Source organism: Felis catus, chromosome X, assembly GCF_018350175.1.
Source record: "Felis catus isolate Fca126 chromosome X, F.catus_Fca126_mat1.0, whole genome shotgun sequence".
Classification (NCBI taxonomy): domain Eukaryota; kingdom Metazoa; phylum Chordata; class Mammalia; order Carnivora; family Felidae; genus Felis; species Felis catus.
This window is the reverse complement of record NC_058386.1, coordinates 3242159-3257242: the sequence shown is the minus strand read 5'-3', so window position 1 is coordinate 3257242 and position 15084 is coordinate 3242159. Positions and strand designations below refer to the sequence as shown.

Genomic DNA, 15084 nt, shown 5'->3' with positions numbered 1-15084 from the left:
GGGAGTACAGGGTGTCTGTTACATTCTTAAGACAAACCTTATACCTGAGGGGGTTTGCTGTAGTCAAAGCTCCCAGCGTTGTTCCAAAATACGTGTTCCTCCCCACCCAGGGTCCTCAGGTCCTAACCTTTCCCTCTCTGCCTAGTTTATCCTTTATTTCCCTATAATACTTAGGTTGCCCACATCTACCATAAAGCTTTTTTTCTCCCACTTCCTTCTTGGAGATCCCCATCTTGTGAGAAATGCTTTATTCTCATATGGACTTTATAACACACCCATACACATTCAGGTACTTCCTGCTGCTGTTATCGTAAGCCTTAAGCGTAAGATTTCCGAAAGGTTTTGTCTGTTGACATTTGGACATTTGACATTTGCTTAGTGAGACACCTGTTAGTGGATTGATTTTTCTTTTTTGAATCAATGATCATTTTTTAAATGTTCATCAGTATTCACACATGGGCTGAGAAAAAGTGGCGTGCAGTTAAGCTATTTGGCAAACTAATGCAGGGGGAAAAAAAAAGTTTCCATACATTCCAGAATTAAAATCAAGCTTGCAATATTTGCAGAAAAGCTCGCTTTTCAAGTTTTGGTCAGTGGTGGCTACAGAGAAGAAGCTGAGTGTATTGCAAAAAGTGGTTTCAGGAGACTTCGTCCATTGTGCAAAGGATGCAAAATGTCTCGCTCTTGAAAGCGCTTGGCTATGTAAATATTTGGTTTTGGTAACGCTGGTGAAACGGAAGAAAAGAAAATTATGACAAAAGATTTCACATTTATTTAGAAATAATATAACTTCTGGTTATCTCAAATTTAACCTCCGGTATGCATCTGGTTGGTTGTAAAACAAAATACACTGTAGGTAAAGAGTCAATATAATTAGTAGAAGCCAAAAAACACTAATATGCAATATGATTTCTTTTTTTTTGCACACACAGAACGTTAAAACTCTAGCCGGTCAAAATTTGGTTCCTTCATAAAATGCAATGAATCCCTTGATCTTAACTTTCCTTGTAAAGCTGGACAAGATGTGTTTAAATAATAGTGTTCACATCGACTATCAGATATGTAAACGCACACGCTAAACATGTTTTAGGTTAAATATCCTAAGCAACTTCAACTGGTATAATTGTTACGAATTTATGACATAAACAAGATGTAGATATTTCGCTGTGTTTTGAGACTATGACGGGGACACAGAGTAGACATTCAAGTTGCGTTTCTTAGATTAAATAAGTAAGATAAATTGTATGTGGATGAGAGGAGCAAGAGAAAACGTGACCATGGGGAACTGAGTATTTCCAACGATGGCATAAACGTCTATGGCTGAGTATCTCCAGTTTTTCTCAATTTTTGATAAGATGTGATACTTTAATATGTGTGGAAAAGAAACACAGAAATGTCATCTTTTAGGGGCACCTGGCTGGCTCAGTCAGTACAGGATGTGAGTCTTAATCTTAGGGTTGTGAGTTCAAGCCCCACATTGGGCATGGAGCTTACTTAAAAATACAAAAACGACTTAAAAAATGTCATTGAATTAAGATAATGTTGTCTATGGACGTCCAATAATGGAACATGTTTCCTCTCTTCTCTGTGTTCACATTGACCACACAAATTCAATGTTGGCATTTTCGAATTAGCACGTGCAAGAGTCTATCTTGATGGAAGTGGATGTTGCAAAGTTTCTGCCATTTGGGTTTTCATTTGAACCAGAAGGATGCCCGGAACGACTATAGCCTTGTGCTACACGGATAATAATTACCACTCGTTTTTCCATCCTGCAAAGCTCTCCACAAGGCATCTCTGACCCCTTATCTGCAGGACAAGCAGGGACAGTGTTGGAGAGAGAAAGAAGAGGAACATTTGCTGGAGTCGCCTGGAGAGATTGAGCCCAACTGGGCTGCAGGGAGAACTTGTTTCCGTCTTAGGAAGTTTAAGAACAAAGCTTGACTTCGTTACCTTCATAGTTTGGGGGAAAAAAAATTTAACAGGTGAAATGTCAGAAGTGGCCCCAACATAGTCACCAGTCACATAAACAAAGAGACTGTGAAGGAGCGACAACACTACTCATCAATATTTATAGTCTACACAATAATTATTCTGAGAACGAACAGCCATGCAATTAAAAAAAACAAAATCATTCCCTCTGTCTAAGCTGATGTTTGGATTTTATCTATATCTATATCTTTATATTTATTTATATTATCTCTGTATTCTATATTTATATTTATTTTATATTTGTTATATATATTTTATATTATGTATATGTATTTTATATTTATATTGGTTATACATAATATCTATTTTCAATTTATATTTGTGTATATTATATACTTTATTTTACATTTATTATACATATTATATATTTTTCAATTTATATTTGTTTGTTATATATGTATTGTATATTTATATTTATTTTATATTGTACATATGTAATTTATATTTATTTATATTTATTAGACATATTATATTTTTTCAATTTATATTTGTTTATATTATATATGTAATTTATATTTATATTTATTAGACATAATATATATTTTTCAATTTATATTTGTTTATATCATATATAATTGTGTTTATTTTATATTTATTATACATAATATATATTTTATATTTATTTTATATATGTATTTTATATTTATATTTATATTTGTTATACATAATATATATTTTTAAATTTATATTTGTGTATATTATATATGTATTGTATATTTATATTTTGCATTTATTATACATGTTTTTCAATTTATGTTTGTGTTACATGTGTATTGTATATTTATATTTATTTTACATTTATTATATATATGTATTTTATATTTATTTATATTTATTAGACATAATATATATTTTTAAATTTATATTTGTTTATATTATATATGTATTTTATATTTGTGTTTATGTTTATTATACATAATATATGTTTTTCAATTTATATTTGTTTATTTTATATATGCAATTTATATTTATATTTATTAGACATAATATATATTTTTAAATTTATATTTGTTTATATTATATATGTATTTATATTTGTGTTTATTTTATGTTTATTATGCATAATATATGTTTTTCAATTTATATTTGTTTATTTTATATATGCAGTTTATATTTATATTTATTAGACATAATATATATTTTAAAATTTATATTTGTTTATATTGTATATGTAATTTTATATTTATTTATATTATATATATGTATTTTCTAGGTGGTTTGAAGGGTTACAAATACCCATAGAGACCAAATAAACATTCTAAAAACCTCACCACGGTGACTGACACATTTCTGGGGAGAGAGGGGGCTTTATATTTTTGTTACCATTCTCCAGCTCTGCTGAATGACAACATTTTAATGACTATATACCAACACATTTCTTTCTAGTTAAATATTTAAGATGGGAGCTTTGCAGAATGAAACTTCTACTCATCACCAAAATCCCTACACCCCTCTCTGTGGCCTGTCTGGTAATACGATTGCAAATAATAGTTTGCTCTTGTCATTTTTAATAGCAAATGTACAGCCATTTATTCAAACGAGAATGTGCCATCAATTGTAATGTTTGCAAACAATGAAACAGCTTGCTTATGGCCCAGAAGCATTAAAATGCTAAAATGGTATATTAGATCGTTTCCTCAGACATGGCCTATAACCTAGAATTTTATGTGCATATGGTTTTCTGTGGACATAAACTGGAAATAGGTGCTGGCGGTTACATCATGCACAATTAATGGGTGCCTTTTTATTTTATTTTTAATGTTTATCTGTGTTTGAGAGAGAGAGAGGCAGGGGAGGGCAGAGAACGAGGGAGACACAGAATCTCAAGCAGGCTCCAGGCTCTGAGCTGTCAGCACAGAGCCCGACACAGGGCTTGAATTCACGAAGCATGAGATCATGACCTGAGCCGAAGTCGGATGCTTAACTGACTCAGCCATCCAGATGCCCCAAATGAGTGTCATTTTAGATGGCAGCCATCCTTAAAAACATGACTCTATGTTAGGAAAATAGAATGTGAATCTCTCTTGGTGTAACTTAAAATGATTCATTTTCCATCACCTGCAGAACTCTCATGAGGCTCTTTCTTTTCCCTTCTGGAACCAGGCAAAAGTATATCTAATAAAGTCATAATTTCTTCTGTAATGTGTGGTTTTCTATAATGATACACAATTTCTCATGCATAAATATATATATTTATGCATATATATATATATGCATATGTATGCATATATATATATATTTTACAATCTTGGTAACTCTAAAGTCACCTGATACTTTATAATTGCTACAATAAACAGAAAATGGGATAGAAAATAATTTAGAAAGAAGATTGACTTGGGCTCAGGTCATGATCTCACAGTTTGTGAGTTTGAGCCCCACGTCGGGCTCTGTGCTGACAGCTCAGAGCCTGGAGCCTGCTTCGGATTCTGTGTCTCCCTCTCTCTCTGCCCCTCCTCTGCTCACACTCTCTGTCTCTGTCAAAAATAAATAAACATTAAAAAATATCCTGTGATATTAATATATCCATTGACATTGGTGACTATTAGCTATTATTCCTTAAGTGGTTTTATTCCTTCTTATTGTTATCCTGACCACTTTCATATATATATATCTTTTATATATAAAGTTCCTAATGATACTTACAATAAAACTAAGGTATAAATTAAACCCTCAAATATGCTTAAAGAGAAATAATTTAAGCAAGCCCTTCATAATAGGATTTATAGTATCTACATGAAAATTCATATTCGCATTGGACACACAAGAAATCACTTTAAATATCCCATGATACCTTATTGTCTGTATAAAATACTTTTTAGCCTAACTGTAACATAAAAAATCGAAGGGACCCCATTCTTTGGCTTGTAGTACAAAAGAGATGACTTTTACAAATCACTCTATTATATACACAAATTACTGTATTGTATACACACTCACGTATGTAATTACATGTAAAGAACTATTATGGGCAGAAATAGGCCACTGTTTTGTTTTTCGGTGTTTTTTTTTTTTTTTTTGTAATTAACTAATTTATTTTGAGAATGAGAGTGACCAGGGGAGGGGCATAGAAAGAGAGAGAGAGAGAATCCCAAGCTATGGCATTTAAAATTCTATGCTAAATTAAAAATCTTTGATCCGTGAGTTTGAGCCCCGCGTCGGGCTCTGGGCTGATGGCTCAGAGCCTGGAGCCTGTTTCCGATTCTGTGTCTCCCTCTCTCTCTGCCCCTCCCCCGTTCATGCTCTGTCTCTCTCTGTCCCAAAAATAAATAAACGTTGAAAAAAAAAAATCTTTGAGCATATTATAAAAGTTATTTTAATGGTGGAGCCTGGATGTCTCAGTCAGTTCAATGCCCATTTCTTGATTTTGGCTTAGGTTATGATCCCAGGGTCATGGGATCAAGCCCTGTGTTGGGCTCCACCCTGAGCATTGAGCCTGCTTAAGAGTCTGTCTCTCTCGGGGCACCTGGGTGGCTCAGTTAAACATCCAACTTCAGCTCAAGTCATGATCTCACAGTTCATGAGTTCAAGTCCCACGTCAGGGTGTGTGCTTACAGTGCGGAGCCTGCTTGGGATTCTCTCTCCCCTCCCCTTCTTTGTCAAATAAATAAACTTTAAAAAATAAACAAAAAATTACGAAATAAAAAAAATAAAGAGAATGGAAAGACCACCTGGAAAAATTCAGAGTGAATAGAAATCTAGGAAAAATATTTAGTTTCTCTTACGGTTTTAAAAGAAGGTTCATTTAAGTCCTTTCTTGACTTTGAATGTTTCCCAGCTACAGCTTGACCTGGTTCCTGGCTCTGAAATAAGATATTACAATTCACAAACAGAGAAAATACATGCTTTTCTTCAGATTAAATATAATCGATTCTTCCAACCAACCTTTTCTTAGTATTTAGGGGGACATTGCCCTTTTTCAGTGGCGATGTGATGACCAATTGAAAAGTCTGTTAGAAATGGACATACATTTGCAGAAAGGAGCCAAAGTCAAATATGTATTTCAACTCTACTTTTTAAATCACTTTAAGACTTTGCAAATTGAAATGTATTCTATAAAAGTGCACTTCTAAACATTTCGCTTCCTTCAAGTTTCCCAAATTTCATCAGTCCCTTGGGACTTTCCTTTGTAGCTCGTGGCTATGGTTGTGTTTTGTTCTGCTCCAGATGCAACAAGGACATCTGATATTTTATTGGTACCGTTTACCTCTTGATCTTTCTGAAATACGATACTCGCGGCCGTACATTTAATTTCCTTTTAGGTCTCATGGAGAAAATTATGTATCGAGTCAATGCAGTCTCTTATTCTGAAGCCCACAGTGGAGAAACTGGAGCATCTTGCATTTTTGCTTCCTATGCAGGTACAAAATTACTCTTTTTGCCTCCCTTAGGCAACCTTTGAAACTCATTTCTTGGGAAAACTGTAGGATTTTTGAAAATATTTTTTTTTAAAGTTTAGCAAAAAAAGAGAAGAAAAGAGCATTGGTTTTCTGGGAATAAAATAGAATTTAGTAAGAATGAAGATATTTGATTATTTTAAGTTGATAGTTTTAAAATAGTAGGTGAGAATGGAAAGGTTACAAATACTCTGTCTATGCAGTGGGGTTGTCTTCTCTCTGACATCGTCTCTTATTTTAGATGTAAAATTTGAGAATATATGCTCCTTCTAGAAGTATCACGGTTACTCTGAAATCAGTGACTTTCTCTCTTTTTTAAAAAATGTTTATTCATTGAGAGAGAGATAGAGTGAAATTGGGGGAGGGGGAGAGAGAGAGGGAGAGAGGGAATCCCTGTCAGCACAGAGCCCGATGTAGGGCTCTATCCCATGAACTGTGAAATCACGACCTGAGCCAAAACCAAGAGTCGGACGCTTAACCGACTGAGCCACCCAGGCACCCTGGAAGGCAATGATTTTCTTAGTGCATGCAATAATGATGGTTAACTGATGGGATTACCTTTCCTTGATGGAGCTGTGTAGCCAGGCATGTGGCCTTGTTTGGAAATAGGGTCACCACAGGTGTCTTTAGTTAAGATGAATAAGGTCATACTAGAGAAGGGTAAGAGGTAACCCAATATGACTCGTCTCCTGATAAAAATGCAAAATTTGGACTCAGAGACACACACGCAACTATATCATGGGAAGACTGGATTTCTATGGCCCAAGCCAAGGAGGTACCAGCAATGTGGAGAGAGCCCTGGGGCAGATCCTTCCCAGCACCTTCCCAGGGAGCATGGCCCGATCTACACCTTGATCTTGGACTTCTGGTCTTTACAACATATTAGAAAATGAATGCAGTCACCTTGGAAAACGGTAACTGTCACAACAGAAATTGTACGACATTGCGTACCTAAAATAGGCTTTCTGTAGCAGTCCCCATGGAGTGTCCTCTCTCTAGGGTTTCTTAACCACTAGTCGAGAACCATTGGGATAGACCGACATGCTAACAGACAGGCTCTTTCATGATAAGGCAAGTTTTTTCAATCTTTACTGATGTTTGGTTTGGATAATTTTTTGGTGCATCATACGCTGTTCACAGCATCCCTGGCCTCGACCCACTCACTGCCAATGGCAAACCCTTGTCTCCAGATGTAACAACCAAAAAGTTCTCTAGACTTCACCAAATGTCCTGGGGTGAAACGACTGCTATTTATTTCATAATGTAACACTTTTTTTTTCTTTAATATATTCAAAGTTGGTCATTGGGAGTCTTTCAGAGCAAGCAACTTCTGATTCTTTGAGCTGTCTATGTAGCCACCCTTTGTTCTTTGTGGGCCAAATTTAGAATGATCTAAGGACCGTGTATTTGCCTCATGTGGACATTTTATGTAATGCCTTACTCTATTATACTAGATATAATATTAAAAAAGTATTTTATTTTATTTTTAACTTTTTTAACATTTATTTATTTATTATTGAGAGACAGAAAGAGACAAAGCATGAGCAGGGGAGGGGCAGAGAGAGAGGGAGACACAGAATCTGAGGCAGGTTCCAGGTTCTGAGCTGTCAGCACATAACCCGACATGGGGCTCGAACTCACAGACCACGAGACCTGAGCCAAAGTCAGACGCTTAACCGACTGAGCCACCCAGGCGCCCCAAAAAAGTATTTTAAAAATAAGAGTAATCGGAAACCCAATTGGGCCAACCAACAAATAAGAAAGTAATCATTTCTAAAACATGTATTAACTAGCTCATGCATGCCTCACCTGCTATCTTAAAATTTAAAGGCTTAAATACCTCACATGATTTGAATTAAGTCAAATTTTTAATGAAATGTTACCCAAAGTGACTACATCACAAGAGTTTACTTTGCTTGAGAAAATACCAATAACATCAAAATAACAGCTAGGACAAAGCAGTGACAAACAGGCCTGTGTGAACCCCAGGAAAAATAAAGTCACTTTAGTTTGATGGTAATGTGTGACTTACAGGATCCATTTCACTGGAGAACTCAGTTTCAAATTTCATGAAAGAAAGTTTTCTGCTCTCATGTCAAAGGCCATTACTAATCAAGGTATATGACAGCAAGTGGATATAGTGATTGGAATTTAGAAGGCATCACTTTCAACATCTGTGTTTAATTTAGATTCTCATTAATTGGAGGGTGAGCTGTAATTTTTGGTTTCAATTCATGCCAAAAGTATATGCTGCCTACATAATTATTGATACTTTTGTTACCCCATCAACTTCACGAACAGAAAGTCATCCGATAGTGTCCAATTTTCCCGTTGTTGTAATGGAGCGTTGAGTCAAGGTTATAGTACCGACAAATACCAGTATCAAAAATGGAAGGAAAAGAAAACCTATCTTCTTGCAGACATGATTTCCCCCGCATTCCTGGGAAATAAGGGATGGAATGACAGAGAGTTAAAAGTTGGTCTTCCTATCTGTTTTCGATGTACCAACAATCTGTGAGATTTCTACCAGGGGCAGGAAGGTTTTGTCACATATAGTCATGTATCTGCAAATTATAGAGCATCATCTGATACCTTTACTTTTCCTAACTTTTACATAGGTATGGTATTCTGTCTGCTGAACTATGATTATTCTGTGCCAAAAATACATCATCATTTAAGATGGCGGTAACAATATGTTTCCATGATTTTCATTCAATTGTTAACTCAAAGTTAACAACGTGTAAGATCACCTACTTTAGTGAAATGATACATTTTAAACATGGTAATCACGAAATATGACTTAGTTAAGTGATGCTTTAAACCTGATAGACTAGTGAGGTGCCTAGGTGTCCCAGTTGCTTAAACGTCTGACCTCAGCTGAGGTCATGATCTCACAGTTCGTGAGTTCGAGCCCTACATTGGGGCTCTGTGGTGACAGCTCAGAGCCTAGAACCTGCTTCAGATTCTGTGTCTCCGTCTCTGTGTTCCCATTCCCCACTCACACTCACTCACTCACTCTCTCTCTCTCAAAAATAAATGAACATTAAAAATAAAACCTGATAGACTAGAAAATATGCATTTTCTAAGCAAAATCAATTTTTTAAAAGGTCAGTTTCATGCAAACTGTATTCCTCTTTATATACTTCTAGAGATATCAGATGTGACTTCAATGTATATCTTTCCAATGTGTTAATTCAGTATAAAAAATCTTTAGCTATAGGGGCATCTGGCTGGCTCAGTCAGTGCAGTGTGCAGCTCTTGATCTCAGGGTTTTGAGTTCGAGTCCCATATTGGGTGGAGAGATTACTTAAGAATAAAATCTTAAAAAAAACTTACATATATCATAACAGTCATGAGAGCAAAAGAAAAATAAGATATTTCCATTTTTTTGTGTTTCCATTATTTCATTTAAGCCAGTGTTCTGATTTATTTTAAGAGCTGGTCTGCATGCTTAAAATTTGTTTTCACACTAAAGGCGTTAACTGTGTAGATGTCTACAGTGTGCATGCAAAAGATAGCTCTCAAAAATCAGAACTTCAACTTACACCATTTTAAACCTTATTTATGTAAAACTTACGTGAGACGATGACTTCTCTATGGTCTAATGATTAATTTGCAAGGTGAGGAAGTGTTTTTGATTTTTAAGTATATTTTCTATTTTATCTGTTAGAAGTTCTGGGAAATGCCAAGTGAGCCCCTGAGAGAGCAAATCTGTTCCACGAGAACTTTTACATGAACTTGGCCCCAAAGGACACATCCTCAGTTTTCTTGCTGAACCCAAGTTGTTCAACCACGCTTTGCCAGTCTTGCAGCCCCTATTTCTGTAAGATGGTCCCACAGAGCCCAAGCTTCCACTGCCTTCTTAGGATCTGATCCATGAAGGGTGCTGCATGAAACAAAGGGGGTCTGAATCCTCTGTGCTTTGTCTGGTTGTCCAACAAGATACCATGCTCTTTGTTTCATTTCTACTAATAAAAACGAGCAAAAATACGCATGTAGACTCCATGTGCTGGCTTGCTGGGAGTAAGAACTCACCTTTAAGGTCATCTGCAAACCCCCTATAAGCGTTGCCATCCAGCAAATGTATTGTTACTTGCAGCATAACAGGTCATGGCACTGAGAGAGCTGTGGGACACCCCTATAGGTAATTATAGCGAAACCCTAGGGTTTTGTAGCAAACATTATACCATCTTTGCAAAACCTTCTCATTTTTGAGAACTGCTTGTTATTTCACAAAGTCCTTGTAACACCCAAGGGTTCCCCTCGTGGTCCAGTGATGACGCATCTTGAACTCTACGTATCAGAAACAAGATGTTCGCCAGCCCAGTGAGCGAAGAAGCCCAGAACAAGGCATCCACAATGGGACATGTCTGTATAAACATTGGATGAAGCAGGTCACATGGGTTCAAATCCTTCCCAGGAGAAAATTGTTCACATACCCAGGTGGTGGCCTCATGGAGAAAAACCTATGAGCGGTTGACAAAGGATACTTGGGTGTCACAGATGCAGGACGCCGACCGGCACGTGGAAACGATCTGCCTGTTCTGCTCCTTCTGGTGTCTTGGGTCCCGTTAGGATGCCAAGATAATAGGATGTGAGATGAGATAATGGTCTTCATGCAGGGTAGGAACACAATGGATGTTCAGAAGCACAGGTGAGTTGTTTACAGGGCTCAATTAAACCCACCTGCAACCAGGAAGAAAGGTGGATTCCCTTACAGAGAAGTAGCAAGTAGGCTTTGTATCCAGGTTCCCACTGGTCACACAAAGGAGCCACAAAATCCAAGGCATGAGAGAGAACAGAGAACTCTATAATCCCTGATGTCTGTATTTCAAAAGTATGGACTGCATAAGTTCACATTTAATCTACCCTGAAGTACCTCAATGGAGTCAGAGAAAAGATACAGGGCACAAAACCACGGAACACAGAATGAGCAAAATAAATTTGCAAAATGAATAAACGTAGTATTTGCTGATGTTGCTGTTCTGCATGAAACTGTGTTAAATGCGATCTTCTGAAACCTCTGTAGTTGACACACACTGCTTTTCACCCTTCATGTTTGCCTTCATTCATTCGTTCGACCATCATTGTTGCACGTAGACCAGACACTGCTCCTTCTGCCCTCAAGATGTCTTTCCAACAGTTGGGAATTGGGATACACAGCTTGGCCAGCCATATGTCCCATGTACCTGGGATAATGCTGCCTTATAGCTGTTCTTTCAGTATAAGAAGTGATACACCCTCTTTCTCTTGCACAGATATTCTGGTGTGTCCAATAGATTGTAGGTTCATTCTGTAGGGAAAAACCCCAGAGGACTAACTGCTTCATTCCAACTACTTAAAATTGAATGCGTTTAGTTTGTCTGAAGCCCACCCCAAAATTTCATAGCCTTTCAGACTTACTCTCCCATGCAAGCTATAATCCCTCCTTCTGTTGGACATAAAACAGAACGTGTGTACATGTGACACACACATATTTTGCTTCTCCCACCAAAAACCTTCCTCACCACCCGTGTACTGAATAAACACACAGCTGCGTTACGAAGAAGAGGCCCTTGATGGGGTGACCATGCTGGTATGAGCTCTCTATTTTGAACAGAAGCTACCTATTGTCCCTCCAAACAAATGGATCTCAGTTGTGTTGGCTGTACTCAAAGGATCTCCGACTGCCGTACGCTTTTCAGGAATTCATCATTTTCTTTCCTTCACAAACCGAGACAGTACATTCCAAGTATTTTAGAGACAGGAGAGTGTTTTTAGTTTTGCCTTTTTTGTTGTTGTTGCAGGGACGCAGTGGAAATGGGAGGCCGTATGTGAAATTATTTGTCTGAAGGGAGGTTTAATAAGACACGCTGCATTCACAGCAGCAAGCATTTGGAAAGCTTTTGTGAGCAATTCTTGACAATTTAATACCAAATCCCGCTCTCCTTATTTCACTACATAGCCTTGAAAGTCAGACGTGAATTGAGTGCTGGAAGCAGTCATAGCAATTAGCCAAGTTCTGTGAGATGGTTTATTCTCCTTCTTAGAAAAGAAACGGGACGTTGGGAATGGACCCTCACAAGGACACCACTGCCCTCTGCGCCGCTGCTAGTATTCATCCAGGTGGGCACGGACTTCAGTACGGTGTAGTCACTGCCAATCAATCCTTGTAGATGCCACATAAATGGCCTACTTTTGACCTAAATTATGGACTGTCCAGCAAAAATGTTAAGCATCCTCAAACCTCCAAATGGTGTTAACTGTACCAACTTAAATTCCTGCGCTTTGAATGGTAACCTGGTAGCTCCCACCGTTGTTAGGATGAAGAGGGTTTGTACCGATGGGATTAATTTATAATGCATCAATGCTTACCTGAGGCTGTATAAAGATATGCAACTTGACCCCGGGAGGTCCTTCCATGTCTCAGATTAAATGTTTGTAAGAGGGCCAGCTGGTATTTTTAGGTGTAGTTAATGAATATGATAGGAAAAACTTGGATTTTTTCCCCTACCTAATATATACTCATTATTAGACATTGTTGACACTGATGGGTAGATTTATGGATGATAGATAATAGATAACAGGGATAGATACATAGATAGATACATAAATATGGATGGATGATGGATAGATATGGATGGATGGATGGATGGATGGGTAGAAGATAGATAGATAGATAGATACATAGATACATAGATAGATACAATGGATGAATGGATGGATAGATGATAGATATGATGGATGGTAGAGAGGTATGTTGGATGGATGGATAGATAGATAGATAGATAGATAGATAGATAGATATGATGGGTGGGTGGATGGATGGATGAATAGATGATAGATAGATATTATGGATGATAGATATGATGGATAGGTAGGTAGAATGAATGTCTCCAATAATGGAATTCATTTTTTGTAATAGCTTTTGTAATACGAAAGCCAATGATTATGGTACAGTTGGAGACATGGATGTTTTGCTGAATATTAACCTACATACCACTCAAGTGCATTCCTTGTGTGAAAGAACTCTGATGCAATAGAAGATCCCTGAACTCTGAATCCTGGGATGCAGAACACCCATGGTCCAAAGGCGAACTGAAGAGAAAGAGGGATTTTATATTTAGATATATAATATTGATTTTTTAAATCAAGCAATAAACTATAAATAAGCTTTACAATTTGGCTTTTTCTGTCCCTCTTGCGCACACTTTTATCTTTGTTTGAAGAATTTGCCAAAACCTGACTACTTACTGGATGGTTTCACAAAACTTTTGTATCATGATAATGACGTGTGAGAAAAACAGAAACACTTAGAACATTTATAGAGGTTCTACTGAGTTCGAGACGTTGCCCAGCAGCTAGGGGAAAACCCAAAACCCAAACCCATAGTGTGATGGGTTCTCTCAGCTCTGCTAACACAGTGAGCAACAGCACCCAAGGCATAAAAAAGGAGAGGTGAGGTACATGGGCATCCTGTAAGGAAACCATTCAGATTGTGGAACCACTGTCCCACGTCTTAGGAAAAATGACATTTGTATGGCCGCTCTGTCAGAAATGCTCCAAACAGATAATCTCATAAGCCTTTGCTTCAAATATGAGGATGTATTATCACAGAATTTAAAGGTTGCACTTGGGCACATTTAAACATGTTAGAAATACATGTAGATTCTGTTGGTGTTCCAAGTACCCATGGTCGAGTTTGTTTATTTTTTATTTTTTGAGAGAGAGACAGAGTGCAATCAGGGGAGGGGCAGAAAGAGAGAGAGGGAGACACAGATTCCAAAGCATGCTCCAGGGTCTGAGCTGTCAGTACAGAGCCTGACACGGGGCTCAAACTCACAAACCACAAGATCATGGCCTGAGCCGAAGTTGGATGCTTAACCGACCGAGCCATCCAGGAGCCCCTTAAATTGGGTTTAAAGTGTGAGCCCAAAACAACCACTCAAAAGGCTCTAAATCATGAGCTGACATGGAAGAAATATCACTCAGATTTCTAATAAAATTGAACTTCAAAGTTTCCATAGAGAGGTTTTATTTTTTATTTATTTAAAAAAAAATTAGGTTTGTTTATTTGTGAGCGGGATACCATGATGGTGGAGGAACAGAAAGAGAGGGAGACATAGAATCCGAAGCAGGCTCCAGGCTCTGAGCCATCAGTACAGAGCCTGATGCAGGGCTCAAACTCACAAACAGCGAGATCATGACCTGAGCTGAAGTCAGATGCTTAACCGACTGAACCACCCAAGTGCCCCTCCAAAAACAGGATTTAACCATACAGTTATATTTGGGTAAAGTTTTAATGGTAGAAGATACCAAATAGAAGTAAAACCTGTACGTATTTTATGTATTTGTGCATGTACAGTATGTCTATTATCTATATAGAATGAACAATGTGACTTTTTCATATTTTAGTGGGAAGTTTTTCTTAATATACACTGTTTTTACCAATATTCATTTTTAAATATATACAAGAAAGCTTGGAGAATTAAGGAATTAGGATAAAGTATTAGAAATTATTATTTTTTAAAGTGTATTTATTTTGAGAGAGACAGAGAGAGCACAAGCAGGGGAGGGGCAGAGAGAGAGAGAGAGAGAGAGAGAGAGAGAGAGAGAGAGAGAATCTCAAGCAGGCTCCACACTGTCAGTACAGAGCCACACGTAGGGCTCTAACTCACTCAACTGTGAGATCGTGACCTGAGCTGAAACCAAGAGTCAG

The 15084-nt window shown here is 37.3% G+C and overlaps 1 long non-coding RNA gene across 1 annotated transcript in view; it reads left to right on the top strand.

Moving 5' to 3' along the window:
• The window catches only part of LOC123383418, a 72923-nt gene extending 59380 nt beyond the window's left edge, over positions 1 to 13543 (top strand). Inside the window, exons 4-5 of the long non-coding RNA XR_006593128.1 lie at positions 6252 to 6350; positions 13291 to 13543. This is a non-coding gene — a long non-coding RNA (uncharacterized LOC123383418). The remainder of the gene's footprint in view (positions 1 to 6251; positions 6351 to 13290) is intronic.
• The last annotated feature ends 1541 nt before the right edge of the window (positions 13544 to 15084 follow it).